This window comes from Rousettus aegyptiacus, unplaced genomic scaffold, assembly GCF_014176215.1.
Source record: "Rousettus aegyptiacus isolate mRouAeg1 unplaced genomic scaffold, mRouAeg1.p scaffold_m13_p_1, whole genome shotgun sequence".
NCBI classification, from domain to species: domain Eukaryota; kingdom Metazoa; phylum Chordata; class Mammalia; order Chiroptera; family Pteropodidae; genus Rousettus; species Rousettus aegyptiacus.
The window spans coordinates 58,085,654-58,106,862 of record NW_023416284.1 but is presented as its reverse complement, the minus strand read 5'-3'; positions in this window follow the sequence as shown (position 1 = coordinate 58,106,862).

The following is a 21,209-nucleotide window of genomic DNA, read 5'->3' as shown; positions in this document are numbered from 1 at the left end:
TGCATACATTTTCAATTGATTCTTGACAAAAGCACAAAAATGTAAGTAACTCATTCAGTGGAGAAATGTCTTTAAACAAGTGATTCCATAACAGTTAGATACCATGTTAAAAAAGAATTTTAATCCGTATGTCGCACCTTATAGAAAATTTAACTCAAACCGTATCATATACATAAATGTAAAACCTAAAACTATAAGAGATTTTCTAGTTAGAGTTTATTAGTTTCTAGTATTGGGCCTGTTGTCAGAACATTCTCTGTATTATTTTACTCTTTGAATTTGTTTAGATGGACTTTATAGCCAGTTATATTGTCAAATTTTGTACAGGTTACAAGTCTGCATGGAAAGAACTCTTTCATCAGTAAGTAAAAAATCCATTCCATGGCAGGGTCTCCTACTGCCAGCCTTGAGCTATGAGTGCCCTCATTCGTGGATTCCTCAGTGTGAATGAAGTATACTCTGGGCTCTCCCAGGAAATAAAGTCAAGTGGTAGGTTTTCCAGTCTCACAATAAGTATCTTCAAAATTGTCACACCTGGAGCCTTCTGAGCTTTTCTTTAATAATATTCCAAAGCATTTCTAGTATCCTTATCTTATTTACGTAGGCACCATCATATCCAAACTTGAAAGTGCCATCTCAGACCATAATAGGACTGGCTTCAAGAGCCCTCACTCCAGGCATGAGAGAATATTCCCCATGTCAATGAAATTCCCTCTATCTAATCTTACATTTCCCTATCTCCACTACCAGCAGTCTAGTCCCACAGGTATTCCCCTAGTTCCTGCAAGTACTTTTTAGCCAGGACCTATAATTCCTTTTGTGTTAAAACTTGCTATTTGAAGTAGTTAGTTATATTCTGTAAAGTCACTGAACCATTAGTCCTAGGGCAAATACAGGGATAGATTTCTGCCAGCCATAGTTCACAACATTGTTCTTAATCAATACATAACTTTGCTTTATTTGTTTTGTTGTTTAAAGATAGCTTATTTAATATATTTGGTTCATTTATTAACATTGTGTTAAGTCATGACTGAATGAAGCTGGTCTAAAACACATTTTCTTCATAAGGCATGTATCAGCTTTCTTATACTTAGGAACACTAGATAGCATTTCAGAACCACCTTTAGATGCCATTTTAAACAGAAAAAGAACACAAGAAAAAGAGCACAATATGAAAAAATGTGGCACTAGATAGACTTGAAAATTTCAGTAAAGAACTGAAACCAGAATACTGAGTGTGGCCTTGTTCAACTTCATCTGGGTATCTGCAGCAAGCAGCCCAAATTTTTCACAGCTATGTATATGACCACAAATAACCACAAAAATGTGTGAATACTGATTTGGGGGTTACAAATAAACAAGTGAGTAGGTAAATTCATAAATTTGGAGGCTGTGAATTATCAGGATTGACTATTTCCTCTTCAAGCAAGGTCTACATCTTCCTCTTCAAGGCAGTAAAGAATGGAAAAGGTAGATCTTAAAGATGACAAGCATTATCTTTGAGGTACATGTCTCAAGTGAGGTTCTTGCAAGTTTTCTAGCTAAGGGGAGACTGCTCTCTTCTAACAAGGTATAGAGGTCTGTTCTGCTATTCACAATATTCTGGTGGTATTACTCTCAGACTTGCTTATGGGTCTTAGGAGTTATCCTTTTCCTGCTAAGGCCATCTTTGACATTGAAGACCTGGAAACTAACGCTCTTACAAACACATCTTGAGTCTAATTTTCATACACCCTTCAGAAGACAAGGATCACTGTAAATACCACTATTGAGTCACAAAAATGTGGGTTATTAGTTGGATAACCTGAGCTTGTCTTTTTCTTCTTCAGAGTTTCTAAAAGAATTAACAAAAGCCACTAGCAACTCCACAATCTTTATAATTACTATTGTTCCAATACCCTTCAAACCCCATAGCTAACCTATAACTCAGTATTTAACTTTCTTCTTCACCCATCCAAATCCCAACTCACCACAGATAAGAGAATAGCCAGCAAAATTTTATAATAAAAAGCAATACGAAATAATTACCTTTATCACGTGTTAAAATATATTTTAAAGCTATGATGGAATATTATCATCATGGATGCATAAGATGTCCCTCATTTTTATACTCCCCACAACAATTATTTTAGTATCCATCCGCAAATAAAAATGCCTTTGTGGGAACCATTATCCATTGACCCAGGAGGAGGCTTGCTCCCCTGTGCTTGAGACAGACCTCAGTCCTGGCTGTGTACACTGAAGTGCCCATGAACCAGCTCCAATTACTTTTAACCTCAGTCTAGGAGCCCCTGAACAACATCGACTTAGTCAGTCATTCATGGACAAGAGAGCCTTTGCTGAAGTTCGCATTTCCAGAAGACCCAGCACTATAATGCATTTTAATGCATTAGAGTGAGTAAGAGGAACAGTTTGACTTTGTCTGAATTCTTTCTCCCCCAAGGCAACTCAGGTTAGGGCCAAGGGAGGTTTATACAGCCCATGATTTCTCATATGGGGGAAATGGAGAGCATGTGAATGAACCCTGAGCTTCCCCAGATATGTGGGAAGCACCAAAGAGGCTTATTTCTCTCTTTCTACACACAGTACTAAGTGGAAAGCTCCATGACTGGGAGTGGGAAGAGTCTGATAAAGTGGTACATAGGACTCCTGGAGAGCATTAAACAAACAGGTATCCTAACTGCTTGGTGGACTCCACTAAGAAGCCCACCTGTGAACCTGTGGACTCCATCAGGAAGGCCACCTGTGGGATCCCTACCTGTGGATCTCCCCAACTGGCCCATGGGCAACCCGAGCACCTCATGTACCTCACCGACAAACACACCACTCTGTGGGTATTGGAGTTCCAGAAGGAGAAAACAAGAAGGGAGCAGAAAGCTTATTTAAAGAAAGAATGACTGAGAACTTCCCAAATCTGGGGAAAGCTTTAGATATCCAAGTTTATGAAGCTTATAGGTAAACAACAACAACAAAAAAAAACTAAAGAAATACACTTCAAGACATATTGTAATAAAACTGTCAAAAATCAAAGACAGTGAAAAAACCTTAAGAGCAGCAAGAGAAAAAAAAGCTTGTAACTTACAAGAGAACCCCCATTAAGACTATCAGCAGATTTCTCTGCAGAAACCTTACATTCCAGAAGAGAATGGGATATATTCAAAGTGCTGAAAGAAAAACAAAATCTGCCAAATGAGAATTTTACCTGGCAAAACTGTCCTTCAGAAATGGAGAGATTTTCCTAGATAAACAAAACCTAAGTGAATTCACTACTACTAGACCTGCCTTACAAGACATGCTAAAAGTTCTTCAAGCTGAAATGAAAGAATGTTGATTAGTAACATGAAAACATGAAAATATACAGCACACTGGGAGAGGTAAGTATATAATCAAATTCAGAATACTCTAATACTATAATATGGTGGTGTGTTAAATCTATCCCGTGGATGCCTGAAACCATGGGTAATACTGAGCTCTATAAATACTATGGTTTCTTTCATACATACTTATCTATGATAAAGTTTATAAATTAGGCACAGTAAGAGATTAATAATAAAATAGAACATTGCAACAGTATGCTATAATAAAAATTATGTGAATATGGTCTTTTTCTCACAGAATGTCTTGTACTATATTCACCTTTTCACTTAAAGGAAGCATTTTATAGCTTCTCTTTAGCCTATAACTCTTGCATTTGGGGGGCGGTTATTGAGAAAAATAAGAGTTACTTGCACACAAGCAGTGATACCACAACAGGAAAGGAATAATTCACTTCCTGGGTGGGATGAAGATTACATCATATTGCTCAGAACAGCATGTAATTTAAAACTTATGAGATGTTTATTTCTACAATTTTCCATTTAATAGTTTCAGACGATGGTTGACAGTGGGTGACAAACAACGAATAAGGGGACACTACACCTTGAATTTTAGTAGATGTTATATTGAGGAATAACTTGTCATAATAAGAAAATTGATAATATAGTTAAATACAGTTTACCATACATTCCAAATAAGATAGCTTTAGTGACTTTTCCTTATGGTCCAAATCAATGGCTGGATCGAATTCTTATTTATTACTATGGTTTGGAATTTAAATCACTTTTTCAAAAATGTCTCCTTTTACCTAAGCCAGGTCACTACAGTAAAAACAAGAAATTTCTAAGCATATTATGTCACTCTCTTGATTACCTCTAGTCCTTTCTCCCTGGTTACAAAATAAACTCCAAACTTCATTGTCTTCAGTTCAGCTGCACAGAAATTAGTCTGTGGTGCTCCACAGAGAAGATTCAAAAATGATGTTTTGAAATGGCTGGGGGTTCATTATTATATAAGGGTTAGAAGGGTGCTTTCGGTGGGGAGAGTAAGCTGAGTGAAGATTTATAAACAGAACTATCTGAGACTAGAGTGCAAACATGGGCTAAAATACAAAAACAAACAAACAAACAAAAAAAAAACCTAAGTTGTGTAATGTTAAATCCTAGAGGGCATGTATAGCTTTTATTAAGAATTTTAATTGGATTGGACAGATATTTGGAGAGCACTTTATAGCATCCAAAAAGGGAAATATTAAAAAAAAAATCTTTTTTAAAAAAAATTACTTACTATTAATGCCTACAGCACCTGGTCTTCCTAGGTAGTCTCCCATCCAAGTAATAACCAGGCTTCTAAGATCAGACATTAGGCTTGTTCAGGGTGGCATGGCCATAGCCTGTGGACTGTGGTTCCACTGGGGTGTGAACCTTTTGTATGTAAAGCAGATGTCCTAACTGCTGCACTGTGGAGCCACATCCTAAACAAAATTCTTTAGGAATATGATTCATACTATAATGTGTAGGTTAGTTTGGTCCAGTGACTGTACTATCTCTTTCAAGCTTCCAATTTAATAAAGTAAATCAGAAACACCAGAAAGCATTGTGGTTAATTTAATCGCGTAGATCTATTTCTTTTGAATAATACTGCAGTTTTGATGAAAATGAGAAGTCATATCATATATACATGTTGTCTCAGTGAGAGAACTCAGAATATGATAGTGGGCAATCAATATAATGTCTTTCCTGCACCCATGCCCTCCTGTCCTTTTTAAACATTTTCTTCGAAGCTTTAAAATGAGAATAAAGATTGATTTTGCACCCTTCTTGAGGTGTGTTGCGGGGGGGGGGGGGGGTGGCGAAGAGGGGAGGGGAGAGAGAGAGAGAGAAAGAGAGAGAGAGAGAGAGAGAGATAGAGAGCGAGAGAATAGGCTTTGAGGACAATTAACAAGGGTAAGAAAGTTTTTATTTTTTGGTTTAGTTAGCCTAGATAGTGCTTAAAGGGTACTAGAAAAAAATGCATTTGAAGCTCTCATTGCAGTGTTATATTAGCTAATTTATGGCAACTTGCATTTTCATAATATTATCAGGGGATTTGATATAATAACGAAAAATAGTTTCTAAATTTCTGTATTCCTCGGGCTTAACAAGGTCAAGAGTCTTCTTCAATTAAAGACATGAAATATTTACCAGTAAGAAGATTGGGGTAGGGAAGGGGGGCATGATTCCTTTTAAACACAAGGTCTGATTTCTCAACTCTATGATTTTTTTTAATTTTAGAAAAATAAGTTAACAGAGTAACATATAGTTTATGTTCTAAAAAATCAAGATTCCACTTTTTTTCTTTAGAGACTAAAAGTTTGGCCCAAATAGTTGTAAAAATAGAAAAATAGTCTCTGGGCTTCAAATAAAAGGATTTGAATAAATCCACAATTAATCCTCATTTCCCTCATCAGTAAAATGGGTGAAATTAGTGCTTTTATGGTATTGCCAGGAAGCTCAAAACGGGATAAATTATTCAAAGTACTTAGCACAGCATATGATACAAAGTAAATGCTAAATAAAAATGTTAGTTACCTCTTGCCAGCATTGTTGCCACTGCTTTTTTATCAGACACCATTCATTCTGAGAAGAAAAGCTACTATTGAGTTATATAGGACAAGAGATTTGTTATATGGATCAGAACTTACACAAATGTAGAAGCTAGTCAAAAGTCTATGCCAAACTGTGTGGTCTTTGTATCTAGTGCTGGGCCTAAAGTCACTGTAGGTTAGCTGGCTTGGCAGTTGAAGAGAGCTGGATGAGAACTGGAGGAGAGCAAGAACAAACTAGAACTTGCAATGATGAATGGAACCCATGAGAACAAACTGTACTTCATGAGGACAACTGGAACCTTAATGGTGTAAGGGACCCGCTGGAGAAGCTGCTGTTCTTTTCCATAGTTTCACATATCTATTACCCAGGGCACTAAGAAGATATGTGAGAGAGCTGGAGAAGCACTTGGTCCTGGTGGTATCCCACACTAACTAGGTTAACAAGAATATCAGCAACAAGTGTGAGCTGCCACACCACCTGGCACCCTACACTGAACTTTAGAACACAAAAAAAGGCAACTTTTAAAAATTTTGCACCATAGAAATTTTTAGTAAATTTCTTTGTGGCCAACCCTAATGGGACTACATAGGAAAGGGAATTATGAGAAACACAAATCCAGCTTGGCTAAGCTGAAACAGTAAAAAGCCACTATAGTTCACCTCCTGTCAACTTGGCATCTGTACATCTTTCTTTAGACTATTTTTAATGGTTAAGTAAAGACAGCAAAATCATGCTTCCACCTAACATTATGGAAATCTCTTTCATATATCTCAAATCATGAAACCCTCTCTCCAAAGAGGATACAATTATCTTTACACATTTTGGATCATGTTCATTCCTCTTCCAGCTGAATCACACACATTTTTGGTGTCCTCTAACTTAAATTCTAAGATATTAATTCTAATTGCTATTAATACATGTATGTTACATAATAGGGGAATGGGAAAAGGGGGAGGAAAGGTTAGTTAAAATATACACAGACATTCACATCAATATAATGAAGAAATACTCAAAATAGTGTTTGTACAACTGGTTGTGTAGTTGTAGATCGTATCTATAAATCACCTCCCTTTGCTATCCATTTGTCTTTGACAGGTATTTTGACTGGTCATGATTCTTTCTTCATGGGCCATTCGAACTTTCATTCCTGAAGGTCTGGGTCATTAGCAGTCCTGCTTCTATTGCGTTGTAGTTTTCCATTTACTTACTTAAAAAGTGGCTCTGTTGAGATATAATTTATATGCCATAAATTTCACTCATTTTATGTGTACAATTCAACAATTTTTAGTAAATTACAGAGTTGTTTAACCATAATCACAATTCAATTTTAGGTAATTTCCATCATCTCACAGAGATCCCTCACGTCCCTTTGGAAACACTTAGAACCAGGCAACAGCTAATCTACTTTCTGACTCTGTGCTTTTTCCTTTACTGGGCATTTCATATAAACAAAATCATACAATTAGTGATGTTTTGCATTTGGCTTTTTAAATAGCATTCTGTTTTTCAGGGTCATCCATGTTGTAGTATATGTCACTTATTCTTTCCTTTGACTTTGATTTTTATAACAATACACCAAAGTATTTTGAGTTGCTCTCCATGATCTGGATTCCAGACACACTCTTCCTTACCCCATTGTATAGTAACAACACAAAGTCCCCTCGATAGTCAGAATCAGTCAGCCCAGTAATACATTTCACCCACTTCTTTGTTGATTCACTTACACAAAAAACCCCAAGCAGGCAGGCATCGATCTCAATTTCTAGTTTAATGGAACTATTTCTGTGTCTGCTGATGGAAATGTGCCACCCTTAGGAACTAAGAACTCTAGACCAGCAGAACCCACAGTCATGGACACAGGAAGCAATAATTTTCATAGAGGGTCACAAAGGGAAGTACCTATGTAAAAAGGGAAAATGTGCAACCCTATATTGCTTGTCAAAATACCTCAATATTTTGAGCCATATAGAAAAAGTTAACAAAAGTTTTACAATTAAAAACAAACAAACAAACATGACTATTGCTTAGCTCCAGGTTGCCTATTCTGTTTGTGTGCCGTTGTCAACCTTCATAAATCCACTGGTGGAGGTTTAATAGCCACATAGGGTCAGGAACTCAGAGTTAATTGGAACTCTGAGTTGATTTGCACAATAACAGAGTCATAAGGCAAACAAAGATATTATTTAAAATGTTTGTGTATTACAGTCTTTGCATTAATTTTGATTTTAAAATATTAAAATATTATTTATGCTGTTTTTTGGCACTGCCTTAAATTTTGCACCCTAGATGGGTGTTTCATTCATCTCATCCTAATCCTGGGCCTGATTAGAGGTAATGTCGAGAGGAAACATTCTCATTTCAATCAGTTAATTCCCAGACTTGTAAATTCCTAAAACTGAGAGAGAAAGAGATACACTGTATGTTATAGGACATTACCCCAGCCTTGCAAGGTGTTGTCATCTAGCCAATGCTTTTAACTGAGTCTTCAAAAGGCTATTCTTCAGTTCTATCAGGGCAGGTACTTCAAGGTGATGTAGTATATGGTAAGACCAGTGAATTCTATGTGGCCCCCTGCCACCCACTATTTGCTATAAAATGAGCTTTTTGGTAAAAAGCAATGTTGTGTGGCGTATGATGATGGCAACTTTGGAAGAAGCACTGGAGGCAGAGAAGGTAAATCCACATCCAGAGTGTCTATTACAGCAAATACAAAACATTCCATCTTCCATGATGGAAATCAGCAATATAATCAATCAGGAGGTTCTCTAATTTCTTTAGGGAATGGTTCCATATAGGGGCTCAGTGTTAGTTTCTGCAGTTGGTAGGTTACTTATGTAGATCAGCCTTGGTGATTAGAAGTTCATGTTGATAAGCAAATACATAATCTCCATTGCTGCTGCCTTGGACAGTTTGTCATGATTGCATTGTGCGAGGATGAGGTGGCTGGGAAAAGAGGTTGGCTGATGGCCACAGAATTGGTCATCATGTCCACTTGATTATTAAAAGCTTTTTATGCTAAGGTTGGTTTTTGATTAGCACTTACCTGGGACACAAAAATCTTTACTGTAGAGACATCTATTTACATACCTCTTTTCCAGAGTTTCTTGCCACCACCAGATTTCCAATTATGTTCCCACCAATTCTCTGATCATTCAGCCAAATCATTAGCCACTGTCCATGATTTCTACCTCTGGTATTCCAGGAAAAATGAACAACCAGATACACTGGTTAAAATTCTGCCCACTGGAAGAATGTGCTTTTAAGACCACTCCAGAGTGGGGTTATAGTGCTGTAGTAGTCCCCTGTCTACTTTTTTGTAGTATCAGCATATCATGCAGAACCATATGTAAGTCATACTCTTTTTTTTTTTTTTTTAACTAAGTCATCTGACTATGGAACACCCCATAAGTGGAAGGAGGAGCTGTAGCAGGAAGAAGAACCATGGGTATGTTGATTACTTACGCATGCAACTTTCTTGTGCCTTAACGACCTTCTCAAGACCAGTCTCATATATATCACTTCTACTTTATGATGGAGTGCTATTGTGCATGCCCAACATTATTACTTGGTAGATTAGACAACACTCAATTCATGATGGGCAGCTGAGTTTGCATGTTACTTTTGGAGTCTGATAAGTCAATATTCTATCTGTAGTAGGACCTTGTAACCAGGTGATGTTTCTTGGAAGAAGTGTAGTTATATGCCAAGAGTTGCATAGCTCTGTTTCAAAATTTTGAATGTCTTCCCTATAATTCATTTATAAGTACCTGTCAGAAACTCCATGCGGCATCCCTGTCTGCTACATACACTTTAAGTACTATCACTTCTGCTGGGTCATATGATCTAAGTAGCAGAGCAGATTGCAGAGCAGCCTGACATACCAGGGTCTTCATTTTTTCTACACCCCACTCAAAATTGGCAACTTTTCCAATTACACAGTAAACAGGTCAGAATAGTATATCCAGATAAGTGTATGTATTATTTCCAAAATCCAGAGGCCTACTAATTATTATGCTCCTTTCTTGATAGTGAAAGGGCCAGATACACAACTTGTCCTTCACCTTGGAAGGGATGGCTTAACATGCCCCAGGCCACTGGAACCCTAGAAATTCACTCAAGTGTCAGGCCTCTGAATTTTTGTGAATTTATTTTCCACCACCTGACGACATTCATTCATCTTACCAAAATGTCTACAAGAATTTCTGCTTCCTGAGTACCAGGCCAGTTATCATTATAAGAATGAAATGGACCACGGTAATGTCCTATGGAATGTAGAGGTAATTGAGGTCCTTGAGGATTACATGTTGGCCTGGGCTGAAGAGTTGCTATTACCTTAAGGTAGGAGCATAAAGGTATATTGCTGGCCCTAGTAGTTGAAAAGAAACTGTTTCTGATAGTTTTACTAATAGGTTTAGAGAATAAAAGCCTATGCTATTTCAACAACTGGCATACAAGGTATCAAAGATATGTTGATTTGTACTAGCAACAAAATTTCATATGGAACATGAGCTTCAAATGAAGTTAACACCTGATTAAATTTAGAATAACCCGTTGTAATTCTCTAAGGTACCTCCGTCTTCTGCATGTGTTACATCATTTCTATGCTTAAAACACTCCATCTTTCGTACTCTAATAACGAAATCTAAAAACTTTAGTCTCACATACAAGAAACACCTCATGTTATTTTCTCATGTTTTCTTTCAAGAGTTTTTAGAGTTTTTTTCTTATTCAGTGAATTTACTGTTTCGAATACATTTTTGCACATAGGTTAGGTAAATACATAATATTTTTCATGTGAGCAGCAGAATTTTTCAGCAACATTTATAAAATATTCCATCATTCATCAATAATTTCATTCCTTGCCACATACCAAAATTCTATATATTCACCATGCATCTGCTTCTGAGTTTTTCATTTGGTTCCATACCTCTGTACTTTAATTCCTAGAATTTTATTAAAAGTCTTGATTACTGGCAGTATGTGTTGTCCTATTTGTTTCTCAATCTTACGTCTCCATCCAGTTCATAATTAGCTTGCTAAATTCTGTTGAAAAGCCTTTTGTAACTTAGATTGCAATTGCACTGTATTTACAAATCAATTTGGGGGATAATTGATATTTTCAAAATGTTGCATCTGTCTATCCATGAGTATAGTATCTTTCTTCATCTTTGGGCCTTAATAAGTTTTATAACTTTTTTCATAAAGGTCTTGCACAATTTTTGCTATATTGTTCCTGGTACTGCATGGGTTTGTGTTGCAATTATATAAAATTTTAGGAGTATTATACAGGAATATGTGAACATTTCTATTCTTTATTAGTAAACTTTAAGTGTTTAAAATCACACTTAACAGAGATAAAGTTAACATCTTGATCACTTTCTGAAGAATATAATGACCTAAGAATGCTGAATTCCTACCACACATTCCTAGAAAATGTAATGCTTATTTGGTTTGCCCATGGGTTTCTCTGCCAACCAATACCTTTTGCTTTTATATTTGATCTAAATTTAGGATCCTAATTTTTCCCCCTAGAATTTCATTACCATTTATGACTTTGGGCAGAAAACAAAATGTGATGCTTTTTGTTTTGTCTCATTGTTCCCTGAGCCACTGGGAAGTACATAGAGAAGTCAGCATATAGTTCTCCCAGTTTTATGTAGTTCCCTCAACATTACTCACACATGACTCCCATGGCTTGGGTTTGCCTCCTTCCAAAGTCATTAGGATTTTGGCTCTCTGCTTTAAAGGACTGTATAGAGTCCTGAATACCTCATAAGCTATTACTCACCATTCTAACTTTTAATCTCTGCTAGTTTCTGGCATGCTGGATTTTCTTTTTCTTAATTTTGAGTTCACCAATAAATTGAAAAGATTTTTCAAAAAATTTTATACAGTATTTTTATGAGTTTAAAGAAGATACATGGTGTATCTTCCACATCAGGTCAATTTATCATACTGTATTTCTGTTATTTGGAGTTTTTCTTCTTTCCTTGAAATTAATTTCTTTGCTTCCAAATTCTCTACCCACTGGCCTAACATTCTTTACCTCAGGGGCAGGGCAGATAACATCCTTCAACAAATGTGTAATTTTTAAAATATCTGGCAGGCATCACAGTCTGAAACCAAAGAGCTTTTGATTAGTAAAGGGATAGGCCTTGAGGGGAAAGTTGTTTCATTTTGATTTCTAAAAAGATTTGGGTTGGATCATCAAAGCCAGAGCCTGTAGGACTAGAGCATAAATATTACAAAGGATAAATATTAAGTAGGGAAGAATACAGATTGTGACATTAGTCCCTCACAATAAAGCACAGAAAATAATTGATAATTAAAATGTTAATGTATCTATAGGAGAGTCATTACGTCAGGATGCAAGGGAACCAAATAGCAAAGCTACAGGTAGTCTATCCAAAATGGGAGACCAGATAGAGAATTAAGATGAGTCTCAAAGAATCAGCAAGCCTGTGAGAGCCAAGGTCTTACTTACTCCAGACATCAAACAACAAGCTATATCATCAGTGGGAGAGGCAAGTAAGGACCAGAGGGCATCAAGAGAATCAGAAGCCCTTCTTCCACTATAATAATAATAAACCAAACCTATACTATGTGCTTGCTAGACCTGTTCTAAGCATTCACATGCTTTATCTAATTTAAATCTAATAACCTATGAAATTGGTATTGTGATTATCTCTATTTTAAAGATGAGGTAATGAAGTACAGAAAATTTATATCACTTGGCTAGAATTTATATATAGAGACAGGGTTTTATTTCCTTTGTATCCAGACACTACTGAAGGGAGAAATGAGAGGATAAAATCCTTGAGAGGGATAAAAAGCTAGATGGGAGTTTGAATTTGAAAATGACTAAATTTACATTCTGAAGAAAATTGCCCCAAATAGTCAGGCTTATCCAGAGAAACAGCACGTGCATGTACATGTGCACGCACACACACACATATTTATTATAAGAAATTGGAATGTGTAATTATGGGAGCTGAGAAGTTCTATAATGTGTTGTCTGCAAGCTGGGAACACAGGAAAGCTGGTGGGGTAGATCTAGTCTGAGTCCAAAGGCCTGACAACCACGACAGCTAATGATGCAAGTCGTAGTCCTAAGGCAGGAAAAGATCGATGTCCTAGCTCACATACAGAGAGCAAATTCTCTTACTCTGCTTTTTGTTCTCTGTGCTTCCAACACAGTGGATGGGGTCCACCACATGGGGGAGGGCAATCTGTTTACTCAGTCTATCAATCTAATTGTTAATCTCATTTATATACACCCTCACAGACACAACAAGAAATAATGTTTCATCAGCTATCTGAGCATCCTTAGCTTAGTGAAGTTGAGACATAAAATTAACCATAACAAGTTCACCGCTTTTCAACTTGGCACCCATACACATCGTCTTAAATTATAACCTCCAAATAAAGACAACATAATGTCATCATTCCACCTGATGTGATACAACTGTCCTGCATATTGAAAATGTACTAACCCAGAAAAAGAGGAAAAGTCCTTGAGTGACATTTACACTTCTCCTTGATATTCCATAATTTAAATACTATGATGTAAGATTAACAATTTCTAAATATTATGGTAAAAGCTCAATACATCTTATGTCACAAGACAGCAGAATGAGAGTGAGGAATTTAAAGATATTTGCTTAATATATATATACACCTACAAAGTTTATATATATATACATAAAACAAAGTTTATATATATATATGCATAAAACAAAACAAGGAGGAATACTCATCATAGTCCTCATTTCTTTAACTAATCACTTGGTTGTAGCTGTATTTATACCTAACTTCTTCCACTACCCATTCTGTATTCCCTTGTCCTCAACAAGGAGCTCAGCTGGCCATGGTTCTTTACCTGGTAGAGTGAGTAACCCAAACCTTCTTTTCTGAAGGTGCTGGTCCATTAGTCCTGCCTGGATTGGATTGTTGTTTCTCATTGACCTCAACTATTGGATACGGTACCTCTAAAAGAAATCCTAAGGTATCTCTTGTATTTCTTACATATTCTTCCTTAGCTCCATTGCGGAGTAGCAGACCAATCTCCTCTGTTTTTTTAGAGTCATGAAGAGTTCAAAGTGACCTTCAAAAAATTTAAACAGCAGTCTTAATGTTCAGTTCAATAGAATCATATCTGTGTCTCCTGAAGTAAGCGTTCTTTCCATTGGAATTAAGACCTCTAAGCCAGCAGAGCATAAGTTCATGGGAACAAGAAGCAAAAATTTTGGCTAGTGGATCATTAAGGGTAATAGTGAGTGGGGCCATTCCCATTTCTAATCCCTGATTCCTGGACCTGTGAATCCTAGATATGGGAGAAACAGCACCATGTTTTGGATGCTGATTCAGAGCATATGTACCCTTCTGGAGAATCTTGCCTCAGCCTGTAAGATATTGCCACCTAGCTGAAGCCGTAACTGAATTTTCATAATGCTGTGCATTCTACTGTTCTGTCAAACCAGCTTCTTCAGGAGTGGGAATCAGTAAGATGAGTAAATTCCATGAGGCTGGGCCGTCTGTTGTCCTTCTTTTGCTGTGAAGTGGGTTCCTTGATTAGAAGCATGCTGTGTGGCATACCAATGCTGATGGATAAGGCATTCTGTAAGTCCACAGATGGTAATTTTGGCAGAAGTGTTGTGTGCAGGGAAAGCAAATCTGTATCCAGAGTAAGTTGTCCGTTCCAGTAGAGAACAAAATGTTGTCCTTTTCATGATGGAAATGGTCCAAAGTAATCAACCTGACACCAGGTAGCTGACTGATCACCCTAGAAAATAGTGCCATATCAGGAGTCTGGTGTTAGTCTCTGGTGCTCACAGATTCGGTACTCAGCAGTGGTCATAGTTAAGTGAGCCTTAGTGAGTGGAAGTTCATCTTGCTGAGCCAATGCATAACCATCATCCCTGCCACCATGGTCACTTTGTTTATGAGCCCATTACGTGATGAGGGTGGCTGGGGAAAGAGGCAGAGTGATAGCCACAGAATGATAGCCATAGTTACTTGATTATTAAAATCCTCCTCTGCTGAGGTCATCATCTTATAGTAAACACTCACATGGGGCAGAAATACACAAATAGCTCCACGTTTTTGCCCATTCAGAGAGGTCTATCTACAAATCTCTTCCCAAATTTCCTTGCCACTAATTTTCCATGTCCCTGACCATCCAGCCAAACCATTGGCCAGAGCCCGTGAATCGATATATAATTTTACATCTAGCTATTTCTCCTTCCAAGCAAAGTAAACAACTGGGTTCCATGCCCCAAATTCTGTGGGAACACTTTCCTTCACCACTGTCCTTCAGGGATGCAGCCACATGGAAAACAGAGCATAAATGTCTCTAGTCTTGCTTAAAAGAAAAATGGATATACTTAGAAATGCTTAAACAAGAAAGTTAAATACTTCTTTTGTCTTGTCACTATATCAATCCTGGTTTGCCTCACATATTAATCTTGGATAACTTTTCTTCTCTCTTTAGTTCCTTACTAGATGTCTTCCAACATGAAGCTTCACTCAACTCCAGGTTCAGCAGATAAAGTACTCAGAATTAGTATAAATCTTACACATCCATTAGGGAGGAATGGTGCCACATTTTGGAATTAAATGGCTTTTTAAATAGAAAATGAAATTGCATAGAAAGTAGGCAGTAAAATTTTAAAATTTGGATCAACTATGACTATAAATCTCAATACTTTAGTGGGAATCGAGCATTGATATCAATCTCCCAACCGTCCTCAGAAATCCTGCATTTAGTGATATAGTCCTGAGTTGCACTGGAAATTTCTTAATTTACAGACTATCAGCAATCTACAGTTTATCTGAGACATCCAAGATTGGGCTTCATAAAACATTCCCGGGCTATTGCTTTCATCTTTCCCTACAAGGTGGGAAGTGGAGAGAGGAAGCAGGAAAGGGGTTGGTAAGGAACAAGAAGCAAGATCTCTCTTGGGAGTTCCAGCATATGCCCCATAGCACAATATGATGATTTTAGACCAGCGGCCACTCAATTGCTATCCCAGTGAGATGTGGACTTGATTGACATACTTTGTATGCAAGATATAAACCTATGGTAAGTCATGACATATTTAATTTCAGATAATGATCAAAAGAATGTGAGTTGGCAAAATACAATGAACTTAAAAAGGAATGATAAAAACAACTCCACGGAGAAAGAGAAAGCTTTTTAGGCTCAGTTGCAACTAGATAAGAAAAGGTTGTCTTCCACCCAAGTTAACCAGCAGCACCCTCTTCCAGCTGCTCTCATGGCTCTGATGGAAGACGCTCCAGTTTATAAGACAACGAGGGTCTGACACTATATTTCTGTCCCTTTATGACGATTCTAACCTCCTTGAAGCCTATTCTTCGTTACTCTGAATCAAGCTCAGTTGCCTGAAACTTTAGTGTTTCTATCAGCCTTGGCTTATACAATCTAATCTGATATGATAGAACAGTATAGAGTAAGATAGGATAGGATAACAATATTGATACAGCAGAATATAATTATGTTTGGTAGGAGCTATGATTCTCTCCAGAGTTAGTGTCTTAACATTTGAAATGACTAGTCCACAGCTCCTAGTCCAGAATTTATACTGATTAGAAATCAACAACAGTTAATATATCTATATATCAATCTCTTCATTGGAAAAGCAAGTAGGTAACTGTAATTTAAATTTTCTCAATGTTTTGAGAATTCCTTTGGTAACACCCTCCCCACAGAAAATCTCTATCTCTTGACAGAGAATTCTTTAAATTAATTAAAACAAATTTAAATTTGTTATAAAAGGTGATAATAAAACAAAAACTAATGTGGTGATGAATTCATTCTTCATTCAGCTCAGTATAAACAATAGCATCCCTTCCTTAGCTACTTTCAGCTAATCTCTTTCTAAACTGCTAAATGATATGACATTGATATCATTATGAATATTGCTATTACTGATCTATCACTTTATAAAGTTTGCAATGAAAACAACTCCCTCAAAACAGAGTAATTTGATGACTCTGAAACTTGGCATTTCATTGAACATAATTCAGAGCTGGGCATGGCATGGCAAGAACTCTCAGGGGACTCCTCTATCTGTGGAGATACACTGCAGGGCTTCAGTGAATCTGAAATGGAAGAGACAGATAAAGGCCCTGTAAGGACCACCGGAGTGGTCTTCAGACACAGCAGTCAAATCTTCTGGGGACTTTCATGATCTTGGGGCAAAGCACTCTAGTAGTGATGCCGGAATATAAACAAACAAATGAAAAAGAACTGCCTATAAGTCCTGTCATAATAAACTCACTCACAAAATATAAACATTTGAACTTCCTATAATCTCCTCTCACAAGAGATGAGGTAAGGGCAAAAGCTCTCCATGTTCCTTTCCCTATAGAATAAATAATGTCCCCATTAATTACTCAATAAAAGGATGTCAAAAGAGTAATTGAATAAGACAGCTTACATTAACATGAGATAAATATGAGATACACATAGGAGAGTTAAAGATAAAGTGGCTGCTCAAAATTAGAAAAGAAAACTGAAAAATATAGTATAACTGGAGCAAGATCTGAATTACTTCAAAGATTAATTTAAAACCTATTCAAAGAAAAAGGGGAAAATGACAAGAGCTTCTACTTACTAAAAACCTTATATCTTTAGGCCGTCAGTTATGCTACATGATGAAGATGGAAAGCTTTATTCTCCTAGATAATAATCACCGCAGCAAACCAGAGATGACAGTGTATCATTTGTTCCCCAAAATAGGAAGCCAGGCAGACATTGAGAAAAATTAGAATTGGGAAGATTTTGCCTGTCACCAGTCTTTCTGTGAGTACCTTGTGGAGGCCCGTGAGAAAAAACTTGAGGGTGAGTCCAATCTTCCCTCATTTGGGGCATGTTCAACTATCCTAAACTGGTATATCAGCCTACATGTGTCTTTAATTTTTTTTTTTTAATTTTAGATATTTTTTTCTTATCATTTGTATGGTGGCCACTAGTTTTTCCCCTAACTCTGCCACAGGACAGACGATTCATCTGTTCCATTTGTCTTTGAAGAAGTGTATCTCATGGAATTCAGGTTATTTAGTTGCCTCGTGATCTCAACTCCCTGAAATGCTCCAGGAAAGTTATGATTTTGTATAATGCCTCCTTCTCCCCACCCCACCGCCTCATTTTAGGTTTAGTGTGATAATCTTTACAACTTTGTACATCCTAAGTGGAAGCTGAAGTATTGTGTTCTTCAATTTTAAGGAGTAGAAATTAGTTCTGGTTAATTTAAGCAGAAAACAATCTTATGTTGATACTGGAAAATTAATAAAATCTACAGATAAGGTAAAGAACCAAGCTCAAATTAGACAAGAACTGGGACTATTCTAAGGATCCAGGCAATAAGGACTATGTGATGATTTTGTTAGGGTACCTTTACTGGAAGGAATTAATTTTAACTGTCTTAGGTTCGCAAGATTCAAAATCTTGGGAAAATGTGAGCTTGGTCGCTTTAGTCTTCATGCTTATCTTTGGTTTTATGAAGACACCGTGGTTATTCAATACACATAGATGATAGGAATGCACCAGAATAAATGTTATATCACTGAAATAGGATGAATGGATTCTGGGAAGGCAAGAAAAACAATTTTCCATTATGCCTACATATGTTGTGGGCTTACTGATATAATCTGCTATAATCAAGATTTCATTCATTTGTTTGTTCAACAAATATTTACTGATTACATGTTATGTGCAATGCAATGTGGAATTATAGGCAAATGACTAGAAAATAAAGAATGCTTTATAAATTAAATTATGAATTTTTGTGATATATTTGAGTCTGTCTTGCTTGCTTCCATGTTCTCAGTATTATTCTTAAATATTTAGAATGATAAGCACCTAAAATGCTATTTTATTTTGTTTTGGCAGTGAGTATATGGGAAGAGTAGAAAATAATATGAGGGAACCTATTTTTGCTCACTGAAAATGCAAAATCATCATGTGGATTAGTATATGATACTTTAAGGAAAAAAGATAGCATAGCCTTTGGAAGATAAATGCTCTGTCTATTATCAAAAATACTTTTTTATCTTTGTATAATTAGGTAAATTTCAATACTTTCTATATTCTGAGAATATTATTGGATCTATTAGTCTTGGCAGTGACAAGGCAAAAAGGCAGGTCAGACGCAGTACATAAATATATTTGATAAATTTTTTTCTCATGAGTCAGATTTTTATTCCTTGTACTTTTAAGGAAATTACTCTTCTTGCAATCTGAGAGTAGGCCAAAAGGTTTGCAAGTTTAATTTTGTATTATTTTCTTGGCTGATGGAATGGGTTTTCTTTACGAACTGACCTGGTAATAAAATGTTCTGTGTCTGGGACACTTGGGTCCACAATGGGGATGGAGTATGTTGGCTTCTCTTCCTTAAATAGGCCTTAAAGTGAAGCAAGTAAGGTGGAACTAGATTTAGGCAAACCTAGATTTAGGCAAACTTAAATTTAAGTTTCACTTCGGCAGTTTCTAATTTTCTAAAACAAGGAAAGTTATTTACTACCTTTAAAATTTCAGTTTCCTCATTTATAAGATGGGAATAATATGGCCTCTTCACAGGGTTTAAATGAGAATTAAATGAAGTACTTAGTATAGGACATTTTGCTTACTGAAAGTTCAATATAAAATAACTATCATTATTAGCTCTCTTATAATACTCTACCAGGCTAGTCTCTTAGGTGAATTTAGGTTGAATTCTTTACAATTTTGAAGATAAACTTGATTCACTGAAATTCTGTTATTAAAACATTGATTTACCATAATTATCAACCAGAAATGTTATAGTCATCTTAAAATAACCAGATGTGCAAATTATAATTATAAAAAGAAAGGTATCTGTCATTGCGAGAAGCAAACAGAAAACTACATCCTTAACAGAGTGAAGAAATGGGGTTAAATGAATAGGAAGGACCATGTTCCTTCTCCAAAACTCATCATTCCTGTATGGGAATCTTGCATGAGACTGTAGATTACTCTCTTTGCTTGAGAGCCTGACAAAGTTGTAGTCTCTCAAATCTAATTATACGATCATAGAACCATAATCGGTACGACAAATATTTGAGATTTTTATTTTTTATGAGCTTTACTTTGAATCATTCCTTTCCTAAGTGAAAGAGGAATGGCATTATGAGTTATAAGCCAGGTGTACTAGACTTTGGTCCTTGGACCAGTCTTTAATTTTTAATGTGACTCTGGCAAATGATCCTATGACTCAGTTTCCTTCTCCATCACACTGATTATAAAATTGTGTTTCCTTAAACTTCAGCAGCTGTGGGTAAAAAAGGAGACCCAGTAAATACAACAATTATTATTCCTGCTTTTCCTTTTAATCTTTTCTAGGTTCTTTTCCTACCTTCTCTTGTGGTACCTTGAGTTCCACTCAGTATCTTCCTCGATTATTTCAGGGAGTCAAATGGGGCCAGTGAAGAGTTGCCCAATAAATTAGGATGCCCTGTTATCATAGAGCAATTGCCATTTCCATCCCCTTTGCTTGAGCTTCCAAGAAATCAGAGTCTGTTGCTATCTCTAGTGCCACTTCTCCCCAGTTTGCTGGGATTGCTGGTGCCTGTGATAAGTTACTGTCCTCAAAATGGGTTTAGCTGAAATTAGGAAGACAAGCAAGCAGCAATAAGCCCTAGATTAAATGAAATTAAACCCATCTTTGTCATTAAGGTCCCATATATTATTGTTTTGTATTCACAATGCTGGGAATCTCCAGACAGAAGACAATATTGGCTCAGATCTTCTTGCCCTCACAACTTCAAGAAAGAGCTGTGCAGAAAGCCTGGGTCTCCTTGCTCTTAAGGCTGTGGGAGTAGCAGGAGACCTGAGAGCAGAGCGGTTTCCTTCGAGACATCAAAAGAGTCTTCTTTAAATTATAGGCCCCCGTAGGTAGATATAGCTTCATCTTTCATGGTCTGTGAGATTTCTGTTAACATCTGAGCTCCAATGAGTTGGTATGGAAAAATAACCCATCTGATAGCTAAGAGAAGGACAGTCATCAGAACAAACATACCACTGGTAGACTGCTGATGGAGGACATAGTGACATCTTGAACTAAGAAAGATTAAAGATCAGCATAAAAAATTCTTTCTGAAATTGAAAACGCAGTTTCCAAAATAAAAAATTCAGGAGAATTGAAGGAGAGGATAGTCTCCATTGAAATCTGAACCAGTGGTCTGAAAAATCAAGTGCTAAGAAATATCTCAAAGCATAAGAAAAAAAGTGAACCTTAAAAGGAAATAGAAATCAGGTCCAAAGGACCT